The sequence below is a fragment of the Pseudorasbora parva genome, chromosome 18 (genome assembly GCF_024679245.1).
Source record: "Pseudorasbora parva isolate DD20220531a chromosome 18, ASM2467924v1, whole genome shotgun sequence".
Taxonomy (NCBI): Eukaryota; Metazoa; Chordata; class Actinopteri; order Cypriniformes; family Gobionidae; genus Pseudorasbora; species Pseudorasbora parva.
This window is the reverse complement of record NC_090189.1, coordinates 10313829-10329338: the sequence shown is the minus strand read 5'-3', so window position 1 is coordinate 10329338 and position 15510 is coordinate 10313829.

The following is a 15510-nucleotide window of genomic DNA, read 5'->3' as shown; positions in this document are numbered from 1 at the left end:
AGGAAAACCACATGAAGAGAAGAGCGTTTTATCTCACTCTGAAAAACAGAACGGGACAGGAGACGGACAAGCAGATACAAGACAGGACTCATAACATTTAGTGCTCCAAGATGACACAGAATTGTGTCCCCAGTCAACCCTGGGGCAATGCTAGATAAGCCAGGGATGACCGAGGACCACGGGAGCCAGTGGTGAGTCCAGGAGAAGAAATGAGATCTGTTCTGTGTGATTTCCCGATGTGATGAGTGTCAGAGGGCCTGTGGTGAGCGTGATGGATGGGAGTTCTTGACCATTGAGTGCGCTGACAGATATGGTGTTCTTGAGGTGAGTGATGGGTAAACCCAGGTTACGTGCCAAACATAAATCCATAAAATTACCTTTAGCGCCAGAGTCCAGAAGGGCTTGACAGGTGTGAGTCCGGGCTGCCCGCAGCAGTCTGACCGGAAGGAGAGTAGAGGATGAGGTCTTCTCCACGGAGATCCCGCCCGACAGTAGCCTTCCTCATAACGCCGGGCGTGGTCTTTTAAAGGACAGTTATTAAGGAAATGTCCGGCTCCACCACAGTACATACAAAGACCACGGGATCTCCGTCTTTCTCTCTCCTCCCGGGAAAGCTGAGCACGACCCACCTGCATGGGCTCGGGATCGTAGACGGGGCTGACCGCATGCCAACTGCTGGCCTGAGGGCATTCGATATTCCCAGACTGAAAACCCATCCTAGGTCGCTGTTCCAGACGGCTGAGCCAGGCATCCACCCTCAGCGCCAGCTCGATGAGTCCATCGATCTTCTCTGGTAAGTCCAGGGTGAGAATCTCCTTCTGGATGCGGTCAGCCAGCCCATGCAGGAACATGTCCCACTGTGCTTCCTCGTTCCATTTGCATTAAGCAGCCAGGGTGCGAAACTCGATGGAAAAGTCAGAGACCGAGCGGTTACCTTGGCGAAGATCGGCAAGTTGGCGAGCTGCCTTCCTTCCTCTCACCGCCCGGTTGAACACTCTCTTCATGAGTGTTCAATGAAGTGTTCTTGATGATGAAGATGAAGACGAAGAACACTCAGGACACAGGCAACAGGCGGAACACAGGGAACATCCAAACAATGCTCTGACAAAGACAGGTAGAATGCAGTGAGTCTAAATAGGTTGAGATAATGATCTGCAGCTGGTGCACTGATCAGCTGCGGCAGGTGGAAACAATGATCAGCCAAGCAGCAGCTCCGCCCCAACACAGACACACATACATACACACACACACACACACACACACACAGACAAGTGTGAGACAACGAATTCATGAACCGTGACAAATTAAATAAGACACATTAGAGGGAGTATTTTAATAATCCTATGAATGCATATAAAAAATGCAGAATCTAATCAAATTAATCGAATCGCATCGAATTTTACTCTGAATCGTCTCACATTGAATGGGACGTGCAACAACTAATGTTGTGCGTGTGCAAGATTTTATAAATCTGAATATTTCTGTGCGTATGCACGTCCTATATTTCATCCGTACGCCACTTCTGACGCAAATCCTACACAAAGTTTTATAAATGAGGCCCCAGGAGAGAGAAGTATTTGGTGTATGACTTTTTAATCCACATTTGAATACACAATTTAAGTTACATCACTCTATGAACACTATATATTTTTGCACCTAAACTGACCCCTACCACCAAAATCTAACCATTTCTCAAAATAAAACCATATCAAACAATACAAAGCTTGTAATTGGCAAAAAGAAAATGTATTTAAAATATCAAAATCTTGTGAGGCCACTGATCTTCACTTTCTGTCTTCTGAGATACCTTTACGATTTTTAAAGGCAGCATAGATGTATCCTCCGCTGCCTTTTATATCCCACAATCCTGTTCCTCCCATTCTGTGAAAGTTTGGCTAAAAAATAAAGATGGCATCTGAAATTTGTGGTTGGTGGTCAGGTTGTGTAAATGTTTGTTCGTTTTTCTTTTCTTTTTTTAAATGCCATTCCACCTTTTATGGCTATGTTCATGGCAAGAGGCAGATTTTTTTCCCTTTCTTTTTTTTTCTAAAAACTTTAAGACTATTTTGATATCCTTAAAAACCTTTTCAACAGAATAAAATAAGTTTATCATAGGGGTAGTAGTATTACAGTACAGCAAATATGTTTAATGGGCAGTGGATTCTGACAAGATTTTTTATTTAATTTTTTGTCCAACGTTTTCCTTATTAACGTGTTGTTATTTCTAGCGAGAAATTACTATTGTAATTAAATATTTGCTTAATTATCGCCAAAGCCCACACTATTTTGCTGTAGATCATTAAACTGTTTCACTGCTTCACTGCCTACAAAATCATTGCCTGATTAGAATTGCTTTTTTTTTTTTTTTTTTTATCAGGATATCCATCCGTCGTAAAGCTCAAATCCCACAGACACTTATGCAGGATTTCTTGTTTAAAGGGGGGAGTGTAATACTATTTCAAGGGTGCGGTCTAATGATATGTTTCTGACAAATTTACACTGTTAAAAAGCTGGATTATCATGCTAAAAATGGCCAGAATTTGGCCAAAAACAGAGGAGAGTCTTCTGGAAAAAAGAGAAACACAACAGAGCATATTATGATATATCATATTAAAATTAAAATCACCTTTGGCTCTGCATTTCAGAGATGGCGAGAAATTAGTGATTTGAAATGCTGTAAAAGCGACATAGAGATGCCGTTATTATTATTACTAATTAATTCATCATATTCATCCACACAGTCACACAGAGCCGAACAGAGGAGTAGCGCAAAAAAATCCCTTTCCTAGAAATCACATTCGCTGTGATAGAGAAAATGTACTGAGAAAATGTATAATTTTAAGGGGAAAATAAGTTGATTTTAAATTTAATGGCATCAACTGATCTCAAAAAGTTGGGACAAGGCCATGTTTACCAGTGTTTCCCCTCTTCTTTTTATAAAAGTCTGCTCAAGTTTAGGAATAGGAATGTTGTCCCATTCTTGTCTAACACAGGCTTCTAGATACTCAACTGTCTTAGGTCTTCTTTGTCGCATCTTCATCTTTATGATGCGCCAAATGTTTTCTATGGGTGAAAGATCTGGACTGCAGGCTGGCCATTTCAGTACCCGGATCCTTCTTCTACGCAGCCATGATGTTGTAATTGATGGAGTATGTGGTCTAGCATTGTCATGTTGGAAAATTCAAGGTCTTCCCTGAAAGAGCGACTTCTGGATGGTAGCATTTGTTGTTCTAGAACTTGGATATACCTTTCTGCATTGATGGTGCCTTTCCAGATGTGTAAGCTGCTCATGACACACATACTCACACAACTCAACCCCATAACATCAGAGATGCAGGCTTCTAAACTGAGTGCTGATAACAACTTGGGTTGTCTTTGTCCTCTTTAATTCGGATGACATGGCGTCTCAGTTTTCCAAAAAGTTAAATTTAAAATTTTGGTTCGTCTGACCACAGAACAGTTTTCCACTTTGCCACAGTCCACTTTAAATTAGCCTTGGTCCAAAGAAAACGCCTGCGCTTCTGGATCATATTTAGACATGGCTTCTTTTTTGACCTATAGAGTTTTAGCGGACAAGCAAATGGTACAGTGGATTGTGTTCACCGACAATGTTTTCTGGAAGTCTTCCTGAGCCCATGTTGTGATTTCCATTACAGTAGCAGTGCCATCTAAGGGCCCAAAGAGACTGGGCATCCAAAATGATTTTCCGCCCTTGACCCTTACACACAGAGATTGTTCCAGATTCCCTGAATCTTTGGATGATATTATGCACTATAGATGATGATAACTTCAAACTCTTTGCAATTTTTCTGAGAAACTTCTTTCTTATATTGCTCCACTATTTTTCGCCGCAGCATTGGGGGAATTGGTGATGTTCTGCCCATCTTGACTTCTGAGAGACATTGCCACTCTGAAAGGCTCTTTTTATACCCAATCATGTTGTCAGTTGACCTAATAAGTTGCAAATTGATCCTCCAGCTGTTACTTGTACATTTAACTTTTCCGGCCTCTTATTGTTACCTGTCCCAACTGCTTTGGAATGTGTAGCTCTCATGAAATCCAAAATGAGCCAATTGTGTCATGACATTTTAAAATGTCTCACTTTCAACATTTGATGGTATCTATATTCTTTTGTGGATATAATATAAGTTTATATGATTTGTTAATTATTGCAATCCTTTTGTATTGACAATTTGTACAGTTTCTCTCCCTACACAATACGTTTTACATATTTAGTCTCTTTTGTCTGTTTTAATGTTTTTCTCATTAGTCTGTCTAATTTTACATTGAACCATAATTCCATCCCCGAAACTGTTTGTAGCCTGTGGTAAATATTTTCAAAAATGTACCACTCATTAAAGCATCAGGTCACAAACTTGCATCAGCCTAGCTTTAATTTGTGTGCATCATATCCCATAAGATTTGCATTGATGTAAAAGCTTTCAAATGTAAATTTTCTACAAGAAAATAAAGACAAAAAATTAAATATTCAAATTCTAGTTCTAATGTTACTCGTCTTTTTAACATGTTTTCCACACTAAATATTTAAATATCTGGTATTGTATGGAATTCGTGTTGCATTCAGTCAAGCACATAAATACTTGTGACTCCATGTCAAGTCATTCAAGAGATTTATTTTGATTCATTGATTCAAGACATTCAGTATCCAGGTGACAGGACTCTAACTTGTTGATTATTTTCTGTTTTGACTGAATAATACATGAAATAACATTTTTTATTCTTTTGTCAGCAGGTCCTGGGGTTCGGGATAAATACTGAAGATATGAGTATGATTGTATGACATGTTATAAGATTTTCCATAAATCTAGGCATAGACAATATTTTATGGACTGCATTTATATAGTGCTTTTTACTTTAATTAGAATGATTTATGATACTTTTAGTGTACTTTTATCATATAGTGTACATTTTGCTATTTGGTATTTATAATCTTTACACTATGAATGTCTTGCAAACTTCTATGAAAATTTAACAAGTACATTATTGCACTCAATATCTGTATTTGTGCAATTGTGAACAGTTGAATGTCTCCACTGGAAATGGCTCTTCACCTGGAGCTCACCCTTCTAACAACATCACAACACATGAAGTTTCATCACAGGATGGACTCCGGATCGTTGTTCTATGCTTTAATCTACTGTCTGGTCTTCCTACATACTCCTATGTTATATGGCTTATTATCAGGGGAAGAAGTGGAGTTTCATCAGAGTTCTTCAACCTCAATCTCAATGTTTGTGAGATTATTTTCTCTCTGTCAGCTTTGGCCTTTCTACTGTCACAGATGTTTCCAAGTTTTTTGCCGTTGCAGCAATTTTCACTCGGACTAGCCATCACCGTTCGTCCTCTGTTCCAGTGCCTGATCTGTGTTGAGCGTTACCTGGCGGTGGTTCATCCTGTAACCTTTCTGAAGTACAAACCTCTCAGATATAGAGTGATCTGCTCTGTTATTGTGTGGCCAATGGGCCTTGGTTCCAGTTTGTTTTGTATGATTAGCTTTCTCTCACACAAAATTTATGCATTTACATGGTTCTTCCTACTGCAGTTCCTCCTCTTCCTCTCCTCCCAGTTGTTCTGCTGTATGGCTGTTCTCAGAGCTCTGAAGCAGTCAGGACCAGGAGAGAGAGGGAGAGAGAGGGGGGAGGAAAACCACATGAAGAGAAGAGCGTTTTATCTCATTTTGATAACTACTGTGACAATGGTAATCATATATGCGCCTTTTATTGTCACAGGAATCCTCTATATTCTAACACAACAAGAGGTTTCAGTTCTCTATCCAGTTAGTTTTATTTGTTTTATTCTGGGTGGATTTGTCCAGCCTGTTCTGTATCTGCACCGCACTGGAAAACTTTCTTGTTCCTGTTCTTTTTAAAATCTTCTACTTGTAACTACTTACAATTATTACACCTACCGCTTACTTTTGTTGATTGTAAAAAAGTGACTTCAGCCTACTTATTAAAAAAAATAAATAATCTTAAAACAGTACTTTCAATAAAGATAGGGTGAAAAATGTAATCAAATTTGTTCATAAATCAGTGTCATTTTGTAATCTGTTTGTTCTGTGCTTTTTTGTTTCTCTTTCAACACTTTACAATAAGGTTTCATTAGTTAACATTAGCTGATGTAATAACTAACAAACATGAGTATTACATTTCTTACTGGATTTGTTCATCTTTTTTTAACGTTAGTTAATAAAAATCCAGCTGTTCATGGTTTGTTCACAGTAGTTCACAATGCATTAACTAATTTTAACAGGATTTTAATAAAGTATTAGTACACATTGAATTTAACACTAAATTATAAAACATAAATAAATGCTTTATAAGTGACGTTTATTATTAATTAATGGTAATTAATGTAGCTAATTAATGAACCTTATTGCAAAGTGTTACCGTTAAAGGTGGGGTAATTGTTATTTCAAAACCATTTTAGAAAAAGGACTCGGGCAGAGTGGAATAACAAACTTGTAGCCAATCAGCAGGTAAGGGGCGTGTCTACTAATGATGGTGAGAAGAGCGCTCGCTCTCACTCTGTGCACGTCAATATTCAAAACACACAAGTCACGCATGATGGACTTTTTCATTGAATATTCGACCTGGATTAGTTACATAGATTCTGCTACAGTCGTTGCCTGGGTTACATATGTGTGGGGCGGAGCTATCAAAATAGGGCCGAGACCCTTTTGGGGGTAAGGGCGTGTGTGTTTTGGTGATTTGAAATATCAACGACGGTTACCAGAAAGCACTTACCCCACCTTTAATGAAATTAATGAAACATCGACTTCGGCTGTTCAAAATTAATTATTTGTTTCAAATCAGTAGCCTGTTATCAGTACTGAACTCTTATTATTTCACTATGGCAAGGTTAATTCATTTTTTCATTCTAGGGCACCTTTAATTTTATGAATTGCTTATGGCTGCAATGCAAAAAAAGATGATAGGAGGATAGTTAATTGTTCCTAATTGTCTTAATTTTTTTAATACCTCCCTAGTAATACACAACACAAGCACAACAAATGATTTCTTTGTAACTCAACAGGTGAGATATTCATTTTATTAAACAGATACATTGGTAAATGTAGATCTCTAACAGAGTTCATTGTATTAGCCAGCAGCCATATCACCCTGTAGCCCAAGACTGGTTTCCCACTGAAGCTAAGCAGGGCTGAGCCTGGTCAGTACCTGGATGGGAGACCAAATGAGAAAAACCAGGTAGCTGCTGGTAGAGGTGTTAGTGAGGCCAGCAGGGGGTGCTTACCCTGTGGTCTGTGTGAGTCCTAATGCCCCAGTATAGAGATGGGGACACTATACTGTCAATGAGCACCGTCTTTCGGATGAGCCGTTAAACCGAGGTCCCAACTCTCTGTGGTCGTTAAAAATCCCAGGATGTCCTTCGATAAGGGACACGGTGTAACCCCAACATCCTGGCCAAATTTGCCCATTGGCCTTTGTCCATCATGGCCTCCTAATAATCCCCATATCCTGATTGGCTCAATCACGCTGTCTCCTCTCCACCAATCTGGTGTGCGGTGGGCGTTCTGGCGCAAAATGGCTGCCGTCGCATCATCCAGGTGGATGCTGCACATTGGTGGTGGCGGAGGAGATTCCCCCCTTCTATATGTAAAGCGCTTTGGGTGTGAAAAGCGCTATATAAATTAATTGAAATGAATTATTATTATTATTATCTATTATGGAGGGTCATTTCATGATGGTTTTTGAAGCTGTGCTGGAATTTATTTTCAAGGGAGTACCATGTCTATTAATGGGTATAGCTACAGTAACATCTTCAGTCAGCTTGAGATTCTTTCTATCAGCCAGGTTAAATCTCTTAGTAGTGAATGTTTTATGAGCGGTATGATAACCATATTCATCTGCAAAGCCGAAGCACAACCATAGAAAAAAACAGAACTCAGTATGATGAGCACAGAGCATATGCATTCTGCTCTGTTTGCATTAGCTTGGTTTAAGGGTGCACACACAAACTAAAGTCTATGTTCATGTTTTCTCACACAGTAATAACCCACTCTGTGCAGCTCTTTTTATTATTAGCATGTTAGCTGGGGTTCAGGCAGCAATGACAGTATTTCATTTGTATTTAGCTTGTGGAATGCTTCTCCATTTATCAATTTATTAAAGGTGCACTATGCAACTTTCCGTCCACTAGAGGGTGCCTATTAAAAAAAAAGGCGTAGTTTGATGACGCCAAGTTTGAGCGTAGTATCTTAGGACATGTGGTCTTCACTTCACAGCTGGTGAAAAATAGGACATGGGCAGAAATCATGTTCATGGATGCGGTTATTAATGTTACTGTAGTGTAAAGCAGAGCAGGGCCAAGTGTTGTGGAGCTGAGCACAGCTGCTGGAGCGATTGTTACACAAACACGGGTCGCGAGCACCGGGGCTTTTATTATGACGGGATGGGACACAGTCGCCGGACGCCTGCACTATTTCCGCTTTTCCGGACATGAGTATAAGGCAAGTGGCAACCTCCCGCGATCTCTCTTGAAGCCATTACAGAGGTAATGTAAACTGCAATTCTTCAACTGGCCACTAGGGACAGGCTCCAGAAGGGAGCAGAATCGTATTGAGCCCCATGTTAAAATTCTCAACTTTACAGCAGAAAAAAAACATGTTTACAGTCTGGCACAAATTGTGGTTTTGGCCTATTACGGCTAATTTTGACCTTCATGACAACTGTGAGGGGGGAATCATTCGTTTTTGTTATATAAAGCCTTAAAGTTCTGCATTATTAAGGGTGTGGTTACAGGTGGATAGCCATTTATCTGCCGTATATAGTCATTGCGTCACCTAAGCTCCGCCCGCATCCCGCCTTTTTGCCCCTTTTCTGTTTTCAGTGTTTAAAATGATGTTATGACGTTACTCTGTGCGTTCGCTTGGCGCTGCTGTGACATGTTCACACTGCTAAGAGAAAAACGTTTCTGCCAAATAAAACCGAGGGTAATGCAGATATGACGCAATTGACAGGCAACGTCCTCAAACGCTATGCTAACACGTACCGGATCCTTGGTTAAAATAGCAATTTTCTCACAATTTACAAATAGTTGGACACATTTGGGATATTGTAGGTACTCAACTGAACAAAATATATAACAAGAGCCTAGTGGTTTTTGGATATTTTACTGCAAAAATGCTACATAGTGCACCTTTAAGCTGACTTCATTGCACTTGTCAGGTGATGGTTAGGTGCTTTTGCATTCAAATTGCAGTAAATGTTTGGATCTGAAGACCTTTTTAAAGCATTTTGGTGGTAATTTGGGAAGCCATGATTTGAAGCATTTATACCTTTATGCATTTTTTGTAGTAAACTGTTTTAAATATTCTTTTTTGTATTATACCCCCCCCCCCCTTTTTTTGTGCATATTGCTCAGCTGATATTGTTGCTTCAGTATAGACAAAATCTTTACAACACTATACAATCACAGAACACAGTCTGTCTATCAAGGGAAATATGATGACTGTGTATTTGCATGCCACTTTTTCACACTTCACATGACCCATTCCTGATAAAGAGGTGTCAGTTGAATCTTCTTCACACATTCACTTGGAAGGCAGACAGTCTAGCTATAATAGACTACATTTATAACCCTGTCTGCGTTTATTTTAATTTATAAATTCAATCATCCTCTCGTTGTGGACAACAGCACAGGACTGAGGTAAAATAACCAAGTAATTCAAACAGAACTGTTCTCTTTTACTAATGTGTGCTTTTAAAGTAGTTTTGATCGGGTTTACTCTGCACCGTCTCAGAATGTTCTGGTGGACTAACACTTGTATCTCTCATTCATAGATCACAGTTGTGTTTTTGACTGCACACAGTGAAGAGATGAACATCTCAAGCGATATCTTCTCCACTGATGGATCAAACTCTTCTGATCACTTATTTTTCAATGACACTGATGATAAAATTGGTTTAAATACGTTCTCACCTGTATATTTTATCACCTTTCTGTTGGGTGTTCCTATCAACTCCTATGTGATATGGCTTATAGTAAGAGGAACTGGCAATGGACTTGCAGCAGAATTCTTCCTTCTGAATCTCGCTGTCTGTGATATGTTCTTTTATATACAATGTTTATTATTTTTTTTAAGCTATGAATTTATCGATCTTTGGACGGCTGTGTTTTTTTTAGATGGATTATCCATAACCACTCGTCCTGTGTTTCAGTGTCTGATGTGTGTTGAGCGTTACCTGGCAGTGGTTCATCCTGTAACCTTCCTGAAGTACAAACCTCTCAGATATAGAGTGATCTGCTCTGTTTTTATTTGGCCAATAAGCCTTGGCTCCAGTTTGTTCAGCATGTTTAAATTTGTCTCACTCTATTCTTTTGAATTAACAATGCTCTTCCAGACCCTCCTCTTCCTCTCCTTTCAGGTGTTTTGTCTTGTGGCTGTTCTCAGAGCTCTGAAGCAGTCAGGACCAGGAGAGAGAGGGAGAGAGAGAAAGGAGGAAAACCACATGAAGAGAAGAGCGTTTTATCTCATTTTGATAACTACTGTGACAATGGTAATCATTTATGCCCCTTATATTGTCAATGTAATCCTCTTAATTCTAGCACAACAAGAGCTTCCAGTTGTCTCTACAATTAGTTTAATATGTTTTATTCTGGGTGGATTTGTCCAGCCTGTTCTGTATCTGCACCGCACTGGAAAACTTTCTTGTTTCTGTTCTTTTTTTTGAAATATACTCCTGACAATTATTACACCTATTGCTTGCTTTAGTTGTAAACTTGAAAACGTATAGGCATCCTTCATCCTGTAACCTTTCTGAAGTACAAACCTCTCAGATATAGAGCGATCTGCTGCACTGTGGCCTGGATTATTACTCTTGGATCCTGTTTGTTCTGTTTGCTTTCTTCAATGTCATGTACGTTTTACATATATTCATGGTTTTTCTCAATTCAGTTGCTACTTTTCCTCTCCATTCAGTTGTTTTGCCTTTTGGTCATCCTCAAATCTCTGAAGCAGTCTTGACCAGGAGAGAGAAAGAGGAGGAAAACCACATGAAGAGAAGAGCGTTTATTATCATTCTAATAACTACTGTGACCATGGTTATTATGCTTGTTCCATATACTATTGCTGGACTTGTCACTGCTGTGAAACAGTTTTATTCAGCTCTTTGGGTTATTAGTTTTATATGTTTTATGCTGGCTGGTTTTGTACAGCCTGTTCTTTACCTGCACCGGACTGGGAAACTATCCTGCCTCTTTTTCTTCATAAAAACTAAAATAGTGATAATTTGTTGAACTATAGGCTGCCAAGCGTTAACAAAAGGGCTTTTAATTTAACTCTAAACTCTTACACCCAGTTTTACAGACAAGGCTTAAGCTTAGTCCCAGATTAAATTGCATGTTTGAGCTGTTTTAACTGAAAGCAATTTGGACTGATGTGATATATCAGTGTCAGTGCCATTGTTTTTTCTCAAGATGCGATTTCTCAAGTGTTTGTTTCTAAGACACGTTTTAAAAAGATACTTAAATGTCCTAATTTAATTAAGGCATAATCCTGGCTTAATCTAAACCCTGTCTGTGAAACCAGGTCTTTATGTTTATCTCAGTCTTACTATATTTGTCTTTGGTACTGCATTTTCACATTCAAAGTGAAAACTTTTTCCTTCCCAGGCCACATACTTTGTTGTACGTTTCCCTTTCTTGTGAATTTTTACTGGGATAACAGAGAATATATAAAACCTATATTGTGTATAGGTAATGCATTATGGGAAATAAATAAGAAATGGTAGATGATTTGGTTAAATGGGTTTTGTGATGTTAATACAAGTGTCAGGATTTTTTTTTGTGCTGTGCTAAAAATCAGTTGTCTTCTTCTTCTTCTTCTTCTTCTTCTTCTTCAATTAATTTACTGTGATGTGAGCTAGGAATACTTACAGTCCATTTGCTAAATAAAATGATTTTTTATTTACATGCAAATAGAACATCAGTAAATTAAGAAAACATCTTCATCAGTTTGACAACTATGAGTGAAAAGTCATTCATCGTCATATATCAGACATTGCTACCTTGTTGAATAAAGGTGAATAGCACTTATTCAATCATCAAAGATTCAGTTATTGTCAATAATATAATATCTATATGTTAAAGGGTTTAGTGAAGCAATTAGAGATTTAGTTCTCTATCATTCTGCAAACTTGCATCAAATTTGTGTTGATTGTTTAAGATTGATTAGCTGTCAGCCAGATACAATCCTTATCTAGTTCCTTGTCTACTCTTCTAGTTTTAGTCTTCCTCAATGGATATATCTGATCAAATATGGAGTTACTCCGTGAGCCCAAAATATCAACTTTTCCAGTTTGTTTAAAAAAAAAAAAGGAATTGAGTTCTGACACAGTCACTTATTTCCATGTTCCAGGTGTTCAACTCATTAGTCAAGCTTAACATGAAGCTTAAAGGGATTGTTAACACAAAAATAAAAACTGTCATTGTTTACACACTCTCAAATGTTTACAAACCTGTATGTCTTTGTTCTGCTATACAATGTAAGATATTTTGAAATGCGCATTTAAGTTGAATGATATTCTCATCTGTCCATGGAAGCATTGCATGTTTATTGTACCAGGAACACTTTAATGAGGTTGTGTAGCCATGAACACCATCCTACACACTAGTTAGCATATTCCGCTAACAATACTTTAAAGCCTTTTGAAATTATGGCTTATGCAAATTTCTACAAATGGCAAATTATAGGCTATTCAAATAAAGTGTGTAATAAAATAGAATAACATAAATTAACATTAACAATGGACAAAGGTTTTTTTTTTCTTCTTTCTTGTCCAATCTCTGATCTCAAGAGGCTCCCAATCTCCTGATGCTCCCAGGAGAACCTACCTGTTAATTGTAATCATCAATAAGGGAGTGGTCCAGGATGTCCCTATCAGGAACCCAACTTCTCTCTTCCAGACCGTAACCTTCCCAGTCCACCAGGTACTGGAAACCGCGTCCCCTCCGTCTCGAGTCCAGAATACGATTATCCGAATAAGTTGGTTCCCCATCTACGAGACGCGGCGGTGGGGGAACTGGGACTGGCGGATTAAGGTGGGAATGAACAACAGGCTTCAATTTGGATACATGAAAAGCGGGGTGAATTCTCCTATATGCAGGAGGAAGTTTGAGGCGGACTGCCACCGGACTAATGATCTTGGTGACAGTGAACGGGTCGATAAATTTAGGAGCAAGTTTATTCGACACGGAGCGGAGCGGAATGTTCTTAGTAGAAAGCCACACTTTTTGACCCACGACGTATATGGGAGGCTTAGACCGGTAGCGGTCGGCTTTAGCCTTAGTGCGCGCCCCCACCTGGAGCAGAGTCTCACGGGCTCTGGTCCATGTGCGGTGGCACCTCTGGACAAAGGCGTGAGCGAAGGGGACCGCGACTTCGGAATCCAAACTAGGAAAAATAGGTGGCTGGTAACCTAGACTACACTCAAAAGGGGAAAGGCCCGTGGATGACACTGGTAACACGTTATGAGTGTACTCAACCATAGAGAGTTGTTGACTCCAGGATGAAGGATTCTTGGAAACCAAACATCGCAACACTCTCTCCAGATCCTGATTGGCTCGCTCAGTTTGACAATTGCTCTGGGAGTGATAACCCGAAGACAGACTAACTGTCGCCCCTAGTAACTTACAAAACGTTCTCCTAAATTTGGACACAAATTGGGAACCTCTGTCAGAGACCATGTCCATCGGGAGGCCATGTAACCGAAAGACGTGATCTACAACAGCCACCGCTGTCTCCTTGGCTGAGGGTAATTTGGGCGAGGGAATAAAATGCGCTGCCTTCGAGAACCGGTCCACTACAGTCAAAACAACCATCATGCCATTAGAGGGTGGTGACAAAATCTAGCGCTATGTGGGACCAGGGTCTCAAAGGAATCACCAGTGGCTGAAGTAACCCATCAGGAGGTCGGTTAGACGTCTTACCAACGGCACAAATTGAGCAAGCCAAGACAAAACTGCGGATGTCAGGAGCCATAACTGGCCACCAGAATTGTTGCTTTATTAAACTGCAAGTGCGGTTTACTCCTGGATTAAGCGATGTTTGAACAGTGACCCCATTGAATGACTTCAGACCATAACTTCTCCGGTACAAATAATCGACTCGGTGGGCAACCGGGCGGAGGCGTTACCTCTTCTAAGGCCAATTTGACCTTCGATTCGACCTTCCATGTGAGTGCAGAGATAACTATCTTCTCTGGCAAAATGCACTCGGGAGTAACCGGGCGTTCGGAAGGATCAAAAATGCGAGATAAGGAATCGGGTTTGATGTTCTTAGACCCGGGGCGGTACGAGAGAGAAAAGTCAAAATGTCCGAAAAAAAGTGCCCACGAGCTTGCCTGGAGTTAAGTCTTTTGGCAGATCTAATATATTCAAGGTTCTTATGATCGGTCCAAACTATAAAAGGCACCCCCGACCCTTCTAACCAATGACGCCACCCTTCCAACGGTTACCAATGTCTCTGTTACCAATGTCATAGTTACGTTCGGCAGGTGACAGACGATGTGACAAAAACGGGCAAGGATGCATCTTATCGTCTGAAGTAGAGCGTTGGGATAGAACTGCACCTACCCCCACCTCTGATGCGTCCACATCTACCACGAACTGACGTGAAGGGTCAGGGGCCACAAGGATGGGAGCTGAAACGAAGCGACTTTTCAGATTGGTAAATACAGCCTCGGCTGTATTAGACCACCTGAACGTAATTCTGGGAGAGGTCAAGGCGGTCAGAGGTGCAGCTAGTTGGCTGAAGTTGCAAATAAAACGGCAATAGAAGTTGGAAAACCCCAGAAACCTCTGTAGGGCCTTACAGGAATCTGGACTTGGTCAATCTATCACAGCCTTAACCTTGTCAGGGTCCATACGCACTCCCTCAGACGAGACGATACACCCTAGGAAAGGAACAGACTGTGCATGAAAAGCGTATTTCTCCGCCTTGACAAATTCCCATTCTCTAGCAACCTCTGAAGCACTCGTCTGACGTGTTGAATGTGTTCCTGGAGAGACGAAGAAAAAAATCAATATGTCATCCAGGTAAACATATATGAACTGATCAACCATGTCTCTCAACACATCATTGACGAGTGCCTGGAAAACCTTTGGGGAGTTGGATAGCCCGAAGGGCATCACCAAATATTCAAAATGGCCCCTGGGGGTGTTAAACGCAGTTTTCCATTCATCCCCCTTCCTGATGCGAACCAAATGATAAGAGTTACGCAAGTCCGATTTTGTGAAGATGGACGCTCCCTGCAACCTCTCGAAAGCTAAAGACATCAACGGCAAAGGATAAGTATTCTTAACTGTGATGTTGTTCAGCCCTCGGTAGTCAATGCAAGGTCGCAGAGTGCCACCCTTCTTACCCACAAAAAAGAACCCCGCCCCCGCTGGAGAAGAGGAAGGGCGAATGAATTCGGAGGCTAGAGAATCAGAAATATATTTCTCCATGGCCTCCCTCTCTGGGACAGA